Source organism: Lactuca sativa, chromosome 5 (assembly GCF_002870075.4).
Source record: "Lactuca sativa cultivar Salinas chromosome 5, Lsat_Salinas_v11, whole genome shotgun sequence".
Classification (NCBI taxonomy): Eukaryota; Viridiplantae; Streptophyta; class Magnoliopsida; order Asterales; family Asteraceae; genus Lactuca; species Lactuca sativa.
The window spans coordinates 218,272,007-218,282,754 of NC_056627.2; positions in this window are offsets into that span (position 1 = coordinate 218,272,007).

Sequence of the window (10,748 nt, forward strand, 5' to 3'; positions counted from 1 at the left end):
CGGATCCTATTGATATATATATATATATATATATATATATATATATATATATATATATACACTTTGATGTATACATTAAGGAATCATAAGTTTAGCATTATGGTCCCCTTTTTACTAAACGTAGCCTTCTACCAAGGCATCAAATATTATGTATGTATGTATGTAAAATGTAAGTTTTCCCTAGTTTACAACTAGCTTAACTCGAAAATAGTTTGTATTTGACTTTCAAGTGGTAATGTCACTTTATGAAAGAAATTTGAAAATGTAAGTACTGTAGTATTATAAATAGTACTACTGTTGTACTTAAATTTGGTTATTAAGGTATAATGTGATGGCTAGATCCCATACTAAACGCTCTCCCTGTCAGAAGATTCTGGGAACCAAATGCAACCTTTGCAATAATTGCAAGCCATGAACATCCACATTAAAATTATATGATCATGTACACCCAATATAAATATCACATTTTGTTTAGAACAATGCGTTAGTGATTCACTGGAATAGTTAGATCATGTAAGTGTTCCATGTTATAGCAAATTAGTATGTTCGTTATGTTATAGTACCTTAGTATCTTATCTTGCTATAGTATCTTAGTATGTTCTGTTTCTCATATAGTATGTTGTATTGTATAGTATATAGTATGTATGAATAGTATGTACTAGAGTATGCTCTCTCTGTCTAGTGTGTAATATGTATTGTTTCCAGTATGTATTGACTCCTGTATAAACTGACTCTTTGTATGCTTCATTGTACTAGAAGTTATGAATAGTATCTTCCTCAACTATACATATAATAGTTTACTAACGTTTTACTAGAACTTGTTATTAAAAAGACTCATTTATCTACTAAGTTATGCTTGTACTTTAAAAACAGAGTTTTGTTAAACTACAAAGCAACATAACTTAAAAGAGTTTTTGAAATGTTATGATCACTTGTAAAATACATAAGCAATCTTTTGAAAGATGTCTATAACAACATTTTCCACAATTATAATTATCTTCAACTTGTATCCCCCCCTTAAAGCATTTAAAACAGTTAAAAGATTCATTATGGGGTATAAACTCACTTGATGTGGGTGATTCAACGAATACATGCGTAAGGATGAGAAATTCCATGAATGAAGTCCTGAGACACAATAAGTCCTAAATGACATATATTGGCATGAATATAGTGTTTAGAGGTAACCAAAGGCAAGGAAATACCTCACGGGACTAGGAAAGACTTTGTCTAAGTGTTGGAATCAAATGTGATTGACCTAAAGGGTGTTTATGGCCATGGCTTGGTGTTTACAGCCATGTGTTTACGACCAAGGGAGTTTACGGACGTAAACTCATGGTCAAAAGTGCATATGAGGGTGTTTGAAAGCTAGGGAAGGTTGGGGGACATTTTCTCTTCTCAAGGATGAGATAGACCAACTCATTGGAGAGTGTTGAGGTGTTTACGGCCAAAGGAGTTTACTCTTGGACCTAAACTCTCTAAATGGTCACATTTAGGGTCTTAAAGCTAAGGAGTCTCAAGGGTCCAAGTGTTCTAAGGTTAAACAAGAGCCTAGATGTGTCTATGGTCCAAAACTTGACCATACTTGGAGTTTACGGCCAAGGGTGTTTACTCTTGGGCCGTAAACTCTCTAAATGATGAGTTTGGTGATGATTCAAGGTCTTACAAAGTATCAGGGAGTGTTCTAGCCTCAATTCCAAGCCTTAGGAAGAGTTTATGGCCAAAATGGCACATTTAGAGGGGTTTACGGCCATGGGAGATGGCTTGGCCGTAAACTCCTTTTTTCCTTATGTTTTTGATGTTTTAAGGTTCTAAGCATGAGTCCTAACTAGAAGTGTAGTTAAGAGTACTTACGATATAGAGGCTCGAAATGGTTGATTTTGGCCAAGAACACTAGTGTGTGTTCTTGGTGAAACTTGAAGATCTAAGAAAACATGATTTCCATGGATGAAATCAAAGAGTGTAACTAGGAGATGTAGTATAACAAAAAAATCACAGAAAGAACACTTACGAATTTTGAAGATCGAGGATGAAGATTAGGTTACATAGGGGAGTTCACAGCCAGGGTTGAGTTTACGGCCGTAAAATCCATGTTTATGGCCGTCAACTCCACATGTTGGAGTTTAAGGCTTGAATCTTGTACTGTGGCTTTAGCAGATAAATCCCAACACTGATTCTTTAAGTGTACTTGGCTCAGAACATTCAAACAGACTCTAAATCGTGCTAAATGATAGCAGTAATGAGTCTGACACTGGGTTGAGTTGACTGACTGAGCTTTCAAAGCAAAAAAATTTCGGGTCGTCACATCATCCCCCCCATTAGATGGAATTTCGTCCCGAAATTAGCTTTCTTGCAATACTACTGGGGTTGCGCTCCTCTAATTTGCAGAATCCCCACTCGTAGACCTGGCATTTTGCCCTAGTGTTCATGATAGGATTCGTACTTGGTCCATCTATCATTTCCTCGTATATACAAGTTGTATATAATTAGGATTAGTAAGACGGTCGGATGTGCGACTCTAACCCAGGTCCACAACCAAACAAGGAATAGGAGATAGGGCAGAAACACACATACCAAATCTGCGTAATCATAATCATATACTACCCTTGTGTATACACTGAATAGTGATAGGTGGGCTGTATTCGTCTGTAGCCTCTATGCTCGAACTTGGTCAGTTGTACGAGTGGTATTTCGTGATGGTTTGTGGACATCTGACGGTAAAGCTTCGGAGGACAAAGTACTCTTCGCACGAGCACTTCGGGGTTTAGAATACGTAAGATAAAACTGAGGTTTATGTTGGACTGTCGACACGAACGACGAAAGTTTCGAGAATTTGACGATCGAGGCGATAGAAACATACAAGATTAGTATGGTGAGGACCACGCCAACTCATGATGAATGATAGAACAAACTCTTTACTGAACAAAGTTTTGGCCAATTTGAAAGAAACGTATGATATACCATGACACATCCCTAGTATGTTAGACAATGTACTCCTAGTGTGTTCGACAATGTTCTCTTAGTAAATGTTCTAGTGCTTTCTGTTTTCCCTTTGATGTTAACACTCCTATGTATCATACCGCTATGTACGCATACATACAAATGAATGTGCTTTGTTAAATGGTGATGATATTTAATATCATAATCCTCCTTGGTACCACTACGATCGCCTGTCATGTATAAGTTATGAATATTTAAGATGAATAAGACAGTCGACTAAGTAACTCCGATTCAAATCCACAACCAAATAAGGAACAAGAATTAAGGCGGAATCACCCACTCTAAGTCTGCAACATCTTAGTTATGCACAACCCTGATGTATATGCTAAGCCTTCATAACTTCTCTAAATGAATCTTTAGTTCTCTTGAATACCATGATCTATTTCAATATGTGAGTGATTAAAATTACTTTTTAAGTGTAATCCCCTTAGTTTTAATCTTATATAAATATAAATTAATTTTTAAAGTAATTACTAGGTCGAAGACGTACCGTTGCTTGTTGACGACTCTGGGGTTGATTCTCCTGCGGTGATCATCAGAATGTGTCCATCTGCGCCTGAGTTCTTTGTTATCGGGCTGCCCCTCTGGTAGTGACCAGTCTTACAACAGCCATAGCACGCTTGGTTTTCTTCAACTCCAAGGACTTGGGAGATCGGTTGGGCCGGTGCCCTGTAGAAACGGACTATGTGTCCCTTTCTGTGGCAATTCAGACACTGCATTACCCGACATACTCCAGTGTGGTGATAGTTGCACTTTCCATACTTCAGAAGGGTTCCAGCATACCTACTGGCGGGTGCTAGAGCAGCAGGCGTTGTAGCGGCGTAAATAGTACTCGCTTGCTACTCTTGTGGGGTTCTTGTGTGGTTCGCTTCTTCTTCCCCTTGTTTCCCGACTTCTGTTTATAGTCATTTCCCTTTGATGGCTCGAAAGCGAGGACTTCTACACCATGGTGGACTCCATGGTCAATGAGTCACTACGCCAGGCATTTGGTGCAATCATATGTGGTTGGGTTAGAGAATAGTACATTTCCTTGGGTCGGGGCAGTCAGACCCCAAATGTATCATTCTATCTTGTTGCTCTCCGGGGTAAACATCATGGGGCATAGTGCTGCCAAGTCGCTAAAGCTGTCAGTTTAGGTCACTATGTCTGAGTCTACCATCTTGAGCTCCCATAGTTCTTGTTCCAATTTTGTACCTCGCCCCTTGGACAGTACTCTTCCAGCATTAACTCTTTCAGGCTTTCCCAACCTACTGAGCTAGCCATTGATAGGTTCAGTGACTTAACATGGCGGTTCCACCATGTCAGGGCTCTATTGGAGAAGGTGCAGACAACAAACTTCACTTTGCTCCCTTCAGGGCACACACAGATTGCAAAGACCGAATCGGTTTTCTCGAACCATCGCATCAGAGCGATGACTCCACCATTTCCATTAAAGGGAAGGGGTTTGCAGTTGGTGAAGTGCTTGTAGGAGCACTCCCTCGAGCGCATAGGGACCTCACTTTGAGTAGAATGACAGGTGCTCCACCTCCACTAGAACTGATAGGATGATATTGAGCCATGGTTGTTGCCACAGCCGTAGCTACTGCAACATTTAAAGTTGTCGCATCGATTTGAGGGGTAAACATTGGAGTTATCGGATTAGTGCATCTGTTTGATCTGTGAGGAGGCATCTTTTCTAAAAGAATACAAAGATGATACGGAATAAGTCGAGAGCAATGGATACAAGCCGAAAGTTAAAAGACAAGGTTATCCTAGTTCTGAGTGTATCGGGTCCTGACTTCCACAGGGTTCTAGAAACAATTCATAAAAGTCTATACTAAATGAACTTTATGAATTATAAATGGCTATTCTCGAATGAATATCTGTTACTTGAATAACTGTTACCAGCTGCATGTAGAGAAAATAATCCTAACACATAATGTGAGTTATGTCTCCACTCACTCATTAAGGTAACAAGATTATTATTTATTAGTGTGACGTGTCAGATGTTTTGGTTACTTCGGTTGATCCTTCTTTAAAAACTTCTCATGAACTTGCTCTTGTTCCACCTTGACTCCTCTGTTGTCTTCGATGAGGAAGTGGTTACATCTATCTAGGTTTGTCGTGCGAGAATGAATGTGACTAAAGAATCTATGAGATTTAAGGTAACTTTATGGGGTGATCCTTAAAAAGTCATGCTATAATTGTACAATGTATACAGGTTTTATATAATTTAAGATTAGATAGAGCTTCGAATAAATGATCCTACTCCAAAACCGCAACTTAATAAGGATTGGTGGTGAAGCGTAGATCACAAATTCTAAGTCTATAAGATCTAAATTATGTAAAACCTTGGGAGTATACATTGTAAGATTATAGACCTATCCGTAAGGTTCTTTTAAGTTATCATGTAAGTTATTTATATAGTGCCTAAAGTACTCCTATAGTACTCTAACTCTATGTACTTGATCTAGAATTCTCTTGACTGGTGTTTAGGTAAGTTTTAAGACTGTTGCAACACCACATCGCTCCCAAACACAAGTCGGTCACATCTCGAATGAATATAGTTGATCAGGCTATATTGATCCTAGCTATGATAACATAACTATTCAGGTTTGATGACAGTGTTCAACCTTTAAATACTTTAATTATGTTCTTCTTGTGATACCTGCTCTACATGTATATGCAAGTAGGTATATTTTTATAACTTATTGTTATACTCCTAAAATATACCATTATCCAGAGCACTTAAGCCCCATTGTATTTATAGTTGTATATCTTTTACCGGTTGATATACTTAGTTCACTATAAACAATGATCTGATACCAATCTGTCACACCCTAAAACCGGAACGGCGGAAACGTTCAGGGGTGGAGGATGTAATGTTTAGTATCACAAGACATGCATCATAGTAAGCAAGTAATGAAAACCATTTCATTAGAAAGAAAGTGTTTACAAAGTATGTGTTCACACAACATAGAGTACATAAACAAATAACAAAACAAGACTTGAAGCTATGCTGCTCCATCTTCTGAATTCCTAGAGCGAGTACCTGTCTACTAGTTTCCTAAGAATATAAGTTATTTGAAAGAGTTGACCAGCAATTAAGCTGGTGAGTTCATAAGATTTTAGTGATGTAAGTACGTTGTAGAAAGTTGTTGTAAAATGCAGTTGAAAAATGTAGTAAGTTGTAAGTTTTGGTTGAAAAAGTTCGCCTGTTCCTCTAGAAAGTCCTATATTCTCTACTTTAATGAAAGATAAGTAAAATGGCTCTACAATCCTTTCTATGAGTACTAAATGGACAGTGGTTATATAAGAATTAGAGTAAACAAACAATTGATTGTGCGTATCTGCCCTAAGGCAGAAAACACACATCCCATTGTTTGTTTGATCATTGTTGAATATAACCATGGTGCATTCACTTGCTACTCATGGAGTTAATTGTAATAGTTCCTTTATATTCGATGGAAAGATTCTTTAAGAAAACCCTTATTTCTTATTACAAAATGGTGACCACTGTGATTACTTCTATAATTACTTAGTTTATACTGGCTATATATAATCTAATCTCGAATAGATAGTTAATTGAGTGAATCTGCCCTAAGCTCACAACCAAACAAGGAACATGAAGTAAGGCAGAAAGCACATATCCAACCACCTATTGGATATTAATGCTATGTAACCATGATGTATAAACTAAGGTATTATAGATTTAATCACCTAAGGTTCTTTAAGTTTATACTGGTTTAATAAAATGGATTAAACCCTTTATTGGGAAGTTTCTAGTTTTGAATACCAAAAGTTATGATTTGAAAAGTATGATTGGAACTAGAAAGTTGTGCATTGACTTTGTGTCCTATGAATTGACCCATACTTGGTACCCTTATGATGATTTAATGTATACGAAACATATATATATATATATATATATATATATATATATATATATATATATATATATATATATATATAGAATCGAATAGGTGATAGACTGGGTGAATCCGTTCCAAACCCACAACCAAACAAGGAACAGGAAGTGAAGCGGGGAGCACACATCCTATTATCTGTTGGATCCTATTGATATATATATATATATATATATATATATATATATATATATATATATATATATATATATATATCCTTTGATGTATAGATTAAGGAATCATAAGGTTAGCATTATGGTCCCTTTTTTACGAAACGTAGCCTTCTACTAAGGCATCAAATATTATGTATGTATGTAAAATGTAAGTTTTCCCTAGTTTATAACTATCTTAACTCGAAAATAGTTTGTATTTGACTTTCAAGTGGTAATGTCACTTTATGAAAGAAATGGGAAAATGTAAGTACTGTAGTATTATAAATAGTACTATTGTTGTACTGATTTCCTTAAATTTGGTTATTAAGGTGTAATGTGATGGCTAGATCCCATACTAAACGCTCTCCCTGTCAAAGGATTTTGGGAACAAAACGCGACCTCTGCAATAATTGCAAGTCGTGAACATCCACATTAAAATTATATGATCATGTATACCCTATATAACTATCACCTTTTGTTAAGAACAATCCGTTAGTGATTTGTTGGTATAGTTAGATCCTCTAAGTGTTCCATGCTATAGCAAAATAGTATGTTCGTTCTGTTATAGTACCTTAGTATCTTCTCTAGTTATAGTATTTTAGTACGTTCTATTTCTCATATATTATGTTCTACTGTATAGTATATAGTATGTATGAATAGTATGTACTAGGGTATGCTCTCTCTGTCTAGTGTGTAATATTTATTGTTACCAGTATGTATTGACTCCTGTATGAACTGACTCTTTGTATGCTTCATTGTACTAGAAGTTATGAATAGTAACTTCCTAAACTATACCTATTATAGTTTACTAACGTTTTACTTAAAATTGTTATTGAAAAGACTCATTTATCTACTAAGTTATGCTTGTACTTTAAAAACGGAGTTTTGTTAAACTATAAAGCAACATAACTTAAAAGAGTTTTTGATATGTTTTGATCACTTATAAAGGACATAAGCAATCTTTTGAAAGATGTATGTAACAGCATTTTACACAATTATAATTGTGTTCAACTTGTATGCCCCCCCCCCCCCCCTTAAAGAATTTAAAATAGTTAAAAGATTCATTATGGGGTATAAATTCACCTGATGTGGGTGATTCAACGAATACGCGCGTAAGGATGAGAAATTCCAAGAATGAAGTCTCGAGACACAATAAGTCCTAAATGAAATATATTGGCATGAATATAGTGTTTAGAGGTAACCAAAGGCAAGGAAACACCTCACGGGACTAGGAAAGACTTTGTCCAAGTGTTGGAATCAAATGTGATTGACCTAAAGGGTGTTTATGGCCATGGTTTGGTGTTTACAGCCATGTGTTTACGACCAAGGGAGTTTACGGACGTAAACTCATGGTCAAAAGTGCATATGAGGGTGTTTGAAGGCTAGGGAAGGTTGAGGGACATTTTCTCTTCTCAAGGATGAGATAGACCAACTCATTGGAGAGTGTTGAGGTGTTTACGACCAAAGGAGTTTACTCCTAGACCTAAACTCTCTAAATGGTCACATTTAGGGTCTTAAAGGTAAGGAGTCTCAAGGGTCCAAGTGTTCTTAGGTTAAACAAGAGCCTAGATGTGTCTATGGTCCAAAACTTGACCATACTTAGAGTTTACGGCCAAGGGTGTTTACTCTTGGGCCGTAAACTCTCTAAATGATGAGTTTGGTGATGATTCAAGGTCTTACAAAGTATCAGGGAGTTTTCTAGCCTCAGTTCCAAGCCTTAGGAAGAGTTTATGGCCAAAATGGCACATTTAGAGGGGTTTACGGCCATGGGATATGGCTTGGCCGTAAAATCCTTTTTTCCTTGTGTTTTTGATGTTTTCAAGGCTCTAAGCATGAGTCCTAACTAGATATCAAGTGTAAGGAAGAGTACTTACGATATAGAGGCTCGAAATGTTTGATTTTGGCCAAGAACACTAGTGTGTGTTCTTGGTGAAACTTGAAGATCTAAGAAAACATGATTTCCATGGATGAAATCAAAGAGTGTAACTAGGAGATGTAGTATAACAACAAATCACGGAAAGAACACTTACGACTTTTGAAGATGGGGATGATAGTTGAGAGAAAACTCAAGTGTTCTTGAGTTGGAAATGAAATAATGAAAGAAAAATGAAGGGTATGAGGTTATATAGGGGAGTTCATGACTAGGGTTGATTTTACGGCCGTAAACTCCACATGTTGGAGTTTAAGGCTTGAATCTTGTACTGTAGCTTTAGCAGATAAATCCCAACACTTATTCCTTAAGTGTACTAGGATCAAAACGTTCAAACAGACTCTAATTTGTGCTAAATGATTGCAGGAATGAGTCTGACACTGAGTTGAGTTGACTGACTGAGCTTTCAAAGCAAAAAAATTTCGGGTTGTCACAAAATTAAATGTTGTCTACAAAGAAATATGCACTAAAATCTACCGCCATTTTAACCTCTTAAAAGGGTTAACAAGAAGGATGATCAATATAATCAAAATTCATAATTTGGTAATACTTCTCATTTATGAATAGAAAGATCATGCTTTAGATGAGGCTCTTCCTAAGGTTTATCCTTAACAGTTACATTTTAAAATTGTTAAGAATAATTATCTTATTAACATTTTAAAGTGAAACATAATTTTGTTTAGTTAGGAGTTGACTATGATTATCATCTTAGTTGAAAATGTACAAATAATCAGTTCACCCTAATTCTAGTATGAACGATTTAGAAACGTCCATTAAGAGTTTAATGAATGTAGAGACCCTCTAGGACTAAATCTCCCATCATAGAAAATCCAACTTCGAATACTCCCATAATTCACTATCACAAATAGAATTGTCATAAAGAAAGAAAGCTAGTTGCGCATATGTTTTGCTGTGATATACCTAATCGAACCCCAAAGGCCAAAGGCAATAGGAACGCTAATTCTGATACTTGTTTCAATAAACTATCGTTTCCAAAATTTAGAAAAGGGACTAAAAAGTATAAAATCCCAACATGTCAGATAGTTAATAGTAAATCAATGAACATATAATTTGATCATGGATTACGAGTCCATGCTACTATACATAGGATCAAATCGATAAGTCATTCACATGAATGCTTAGTCTGTAATCATATATGATAATTCATAATACCATTGGAACATTACTTCAAATCTTTATGTATTTTACTAAAGGGTATAGTACTGATATTCATAAGAATGTGCAGAAACTTTAAATTAGTAAAGAGGACTAAAATAGGGAGAAACAAATTTAATCAAGAATATCATGCCCTTGCTACTATTCGTAGCATCAAAAGACATGTCATTCTCCCAAATGTTTAGTTTATGACTTTATGACTTAAAATTTGTTTGTACAAGATTTCATAAGATTGTTATGACTTGTTTTGAGCGTTTTAACATGTTTGAAAGAAAGTCACAAATATGTGAAACTTGTATAGAAAAAAAAGTTTGATTCAAGTATTTGAAATAAATGTAATATTTTTGAATCATATTCTCAAAAATAAGAATTGCATTACTAAAGGTTCAGTTGGATATGACTGTGGAATTTATTTGACAACAAGTCTTATGATTAGTATGACTCCTATTTGTAAAGACTGATGATAAAAGCACTATATGACAATGTGAATATCTATTGGAGTTATTTTTGACTAATGGTCTGCTCAAACTATCCACAATACATACTAATTCGATAACATCTAAAATGTTGGATAAAAATTTGTTTATA